Source organism: Aethalodelphis obliquidens, unplaced genomic scaffold, assembly GCF_003676395.1.
Source record: "Aethalodelphis obliquidens isolate GAN/ISIS:26980383/991018 unplaced genomic scaffold, ASM367639v1 scaffold59, whole genome shotgun sequence".
NCBI lineage: Eukaryota > Metazoa > Chordata > Mammalia > Artiodactyla > Delphinidae > Aethalodelphis > Aethalodelphis obliquidens.
In genome coordinates, this window is record NW_020838003.1 from 9,498,976 (window position 1) to 9,504,331 (window position 5,356).

Sequence of the window (5,356 nt, forward strand, 5' to 3'; positions counted from 1 at the left end):
GTGGAAATAACTACTGCAGAGCAGAATAAAGAAAAAAGAATGAAAAGAACTGAGGAGAGTCTCAGAGACCTCTGGGACAACATTAAACGCGCCAACATTTGAATTATAGGGGTTCCAGAAGAAGAAGAGAAAAAGAAAGGGACTAAGAAGATATTTGAAGAGATTATAGTTGAAAACTTCCCTAATATGGGAAAGGAAATAGTTAATCAAGTCCAGAAAGCACAGAGAGTCCCATACAGGAAAAATCCAAGGAGAAATATGCCAAGACACGTATTAATCAAACTGTCAAAAATTAAATACAAAGAAAACATATTAAAAGCAGCAAAGAAAAAACAACAAATAACACACAAGGGATTCCCCATAAGGTTAACAGCTGATCTTTCAGCAGAAACTCTGCAAGCCAGAAGGGACCGGCAGGACATATTTAAAGTGATGAAGGAGAAAAACCTGCAACCAAGATTACTCTCCCCAGCAAGGATTTCATTCAGATTTGATGGAGAAATTAAAACCTTTACAGACAAGCAAAAGCTGAGAGAGTTCAGCACCACCAAACCAGCTCTACAACAACTGCTAAAGGTACTTCTCTAGGCAAGAAACACAAGAGAAGGAAAAGACCTATAATAATGAACCCAAAACAATTTAGAAAATGGAAATAGGAACACACGTATCGATAATTACCTTAAATGTAAATGGACTAAATGCTCCCACCAAAAGATACAGATTGGCTGAATGGATACAAAAACAAGACCCATATATTTGCTGTCTTTAAGAGACCCACTTCCGACCTAGAGACACATACAGACTGAAAGTAAGGGGATGGAAAAAGATATTTCATGCAAATGGAAACCAAAAGAAAGCTGGAGTAGCAATTCTTGTATCACACAAAATGGACTTTAAAATAAAAAGCATTAGAAGAGACAAAGAAGCACACTACATAATGATCAAGGAATCGATCCAAGAAGAAGATATAACAATTGTAAATATTTATGCACCCAACATAGGAGCACCTCAATACATAAGGCAAATACTAACAGCCGTAAAAGGGGAAATCGACAGTAACACATTCATATTAGGGGACTTTAACACCCCACTTTCACCCATGGACAGATCATCCAAAATGAAAATAAATAAAGAAACACAAGCTTTAAATGACACATTAAACAAGATGGACTTAATTGATATTTATAGGACATTCCATCCAAAAACAACAGAAAACACATTTTTCTCAAGTGCTCATGGAACATTCTCCAGGATAGATCATATCTTGGGTCACAAATCAAGCCTTGGTAAATTTAAGAAAATTGAAATTGTACCAAGTATCTTTTCCGACCACAACACTATGAGACTAGATATCAATTACAGGAAAAGATCTGTAAAAAATACAAACACATGAAGGCTAAACAATACACTACTTAATAACGAACTGATCACTGAAGAAATCAAAGAGGAAATTTAAAAATACCTAGAAACAAATGACAATGGAGACACGACAACCCAAAATCTATGGGATTCAGCAAAAGCAGTTCTAAGAGGGAAGTTTATAGCAGTACAATCCTACCTTAAGAAACAGGAAGCATCTCGAATAAACGACCTAACCTTGCACCTAAAGTAATTAGAGAAAGAAAAAAAAAACCCCAAAGTTAGCAGAAGGAAAGAAATCATAAAAATCAGATCAGAAATAAATGAAAAAGAAATGAAGGAAACGATAGCAAAGATCAATAAAACTAAAAGCTGGTTCTTTGAGAAGGTAAACAAAATTGATAAACCATTAGCCAGACTCATCAAGAAAAAAAGGGAGAAGACTCAAATCTATAAAATTAGAAATGAAAAAGGAGAAGTAACAACTGACACTACAGACATACAAAAGATCATGAGAGATTACTACAAGCAACTCTATGCCAATAAATGGACAACCTGGAAGAAATGGACAAATTCTTAGAAATGCACAACCTGCCAAGACTGAATCAGGAAGAAATAGAAAATATAAACAGACCAATCACAAGCAATGAAATTGAAACGGTGATTAAAAATCTTCCAACAAACAAAAGCCCAGGACCAGATGGCTTCACAGGCGAATTCTATCAAACATTTAGAGAAGCGCTAACACCTATCCTTCTCAAACTCTTCCAAAATATAGCAGAGGGAGGAACACTCCCAAACTCGTTCTATGAGGCCACCATCACCCTGATACCAAAACCAGACAAAGATGTCACAAAGAAAGAAAACTACAGGGCAATATCACTGATGAAGATAGATGCAAAAATCCTCAACAAAATACTAGCAAACAGAATCCAACAGCACAGTAAACGGATCATACACCATGATCAAGTGGAGTTTATTCCAGGAATGCAAGGATTCTTCAATATAAGCAAATCAATCAACATGATACACCATATTAACAAATTGAAGGAGAAAAACCATATGATCATCTCAATAGATGCAGAGAAAGCTTTCGACAGAATTCAACACCCAATTATGATAAAAACCCTGCAGAAACTAGGCATAGAGGAAACTTTCCTCAACATAATAAAGGCCATATATGACAAACCCACAGCCAACATCATCCTCAATGGTAAAAAACTGAACACATTTCCACTAAGATCAGGAAGAAGACAAGGTTGCCCACTCTCACCACTCTTATTCAACATAGTTTTGGAAGTTTTAGCCACAGCAATCAGAGAAGAAAAGGAAATAAAAGGAATCCAAATCTGAAAAGAAGAAGTAAAGCTGTCACTGTTTGCAGATGACATGATACTATACATAGAGAATCCTAAAGATGCTACCAGAAAACTACTAGAGCTAATCAATGAATTTGGTAAAGTAGCAGGATACAAAATTAATGCACAGAAATCTCTGGCATTCCTATACACTAATGATGAAAAATCTGAACGTGAAATCAAGAAAACACACCCATTTACCATTGCAACAAAAAGAATAAAATATCTAGGAAAAAACCTACCTAAGGAGACAAAAGGCCTGTACGCAGAAAATTATAAGACACTGATGAAACAAATTAAAGACGATACAAATAGAAGGAGAGATATACCATGTTCTTGGTTTGGAAGAATCAACATTGTGAAGATGACTCTACTACCCAAAGTAATTTACAGATTCAATGCAATCCCTATCAAACTACCACTGGCATTTTTCACAGAACTAGAACAAAAAAATTCACGATTTGTATGGAGACACAAAAGACCCCGAATAGCCAAAGCTATCTTGAGAACGAAAAACGGAGATGGAGGAATCAGGCTCCCTGACTTCAGCCTATACTACAAAGCTACAGTAATCAAGACAGTATGGTACTGGCACAAAAACAGAGAGATAGATCAATGGAACAGGATAGAAAGCCCAGAGATAAACCCACGCACATATGGTCACCTTATCTTTGACAAAGGAGGCAAGAACATACAGTGGAGAAAAGATAGCCTCTTCAATAAGTGGTGCTGGGAAAACTGGACAGGTACATGCAAAAGTATGAAATTAGAACACTTCCTAACACCATACACAAAAATAAACTCAAAATGGATTAAAGACCTAAATGTAAGGCCAGAAACTATCAAACTCTTAGAGGAAAACATAGGCAGGACACTCTATGACATAAATCACAGCAAGATCCTTTTTGACCCACCTCCTAGAGAAATGGAAATAAAAACAAAAATAAACAAATGGGACCTAATGAAACTTCAAAGCTCTTGCACAGCAAAGGAAACCATAAACAAGACCAAAAGACAACCCTCAGAATGGGAGAAAATACTTGCAAATGAATCAACTGACAAAGGATTAACCTCCAAAATTTATAAGCAGCTCATTCAGCTTAATAACAAAAAAGCCAACAACCCAGTTCAAAAATGGGCAGAAGACCTAAATAGACATTTCTCCAAAGAAGATATACGGAATGCCAACAAACACATGAAAGAATGCTCAACATCATTAATCATTAGAGAAATGCAAATCAAAACTACAATGAGATATCATCTCACACCAGTCAGAATGGCCATCATCAAAAAATCTAGAAACAATAAATGCTGGAGAGGGTGTGGAGAAAAGGGAACCCTCTTGCACTGTTGGTGGGAATGTAAATTGATACAGCCACTGTGGAGAACAGTACGGAGGTTCCTTAAAAAACTACAAATAGAACTACCATATGACCCAGCAATCCCACTACTGGGCATATACCCTGAGAAAACCATAATTCAAAAATAGTCATGTACCACAGTGTTCATTGCAGCTCTATTTACAATAGCCAGGACATGGAAGCAACCTAAGTGTCCAACATTGGATGAATGGATAAAGAAGATGTGGCACATATATACAATGGAATATTACTCAGCCATAAAAAGAAATGAAATTGAGCTATTTGTAATGAGGTGGATAGACCTAGAGTCTGTCATACAGAGTGAAGTAAGTCAGAAAGAGAGAGACAAATACTGTATGCTAACACATATATATGGAATTTAAGGGAAAAAAATGTCATGAAGAAGCTAGGGGTAAGACAGGAATAAAGACACAGACCTACTAGAGAATGGACTTGAGGATATGGGGAGGGGGAAGGGTAAGCTGTGACAAAGCGAGAGAGAGGCATGGACATATATACAGTACCCAACGTAAGGTAGATAGCTAGTGGGAAACAGCCGCATAGCACAGGTAGATCAGCTCGGTGCTTTGTTACCGCCTGGAGGGGTTGGATAGGGAGGGTGGGAGGGAGGGAGACGCAAGAGGGATGAGATATGGGAACATATGTATATATCTAACTGATTCATTTTGTTGTAAAGAAACTAACACACCATTGTAAAGTAATTACTATACAATAAAGATGTTAAAAAAAAAGATTAAAGGGTATTTAGAAATTCACCTCATCCACCAATCCACTCCCTCCCCATCCTACATCCTTGAAAGAGCTTTATATTTTTATTTTTATTTTATTTTATTTTATTTTTGCGGTACACGGGCCTCTCACTGTTGTGGCCTCTCCCGCTGCGGAGCACAGGCTCCAGACGCGCAGGCTCAGCGGCCATGGCTCAAGGGCCTAGCCGCTCCACGGCATGTGGGATCTTCCCAGACCAGGGCACGAACCCGTGTCCCCTGCATTGGCAGGCGGACTCTCAACCACTGCGCCACCAAGGAAGCCCTATTTTTATCTTTTGATTCCAAGATCCCATCCTCCTTTGCCCTCTTCCCATAGAATATGAAGACTAGCACAGCCCTGAAGGATCAGAAGTGATGCCTGATGGCCCCATGAGGTCTTTTCCCCTCCTCTCTCCAGGGTTCAAAAGGAGTCAAAACAGGCACCCAGAGAACTCTCACAGCTCATCACACTGAAGGGTGCACACACTCGCTCAGACATCCATGTGTC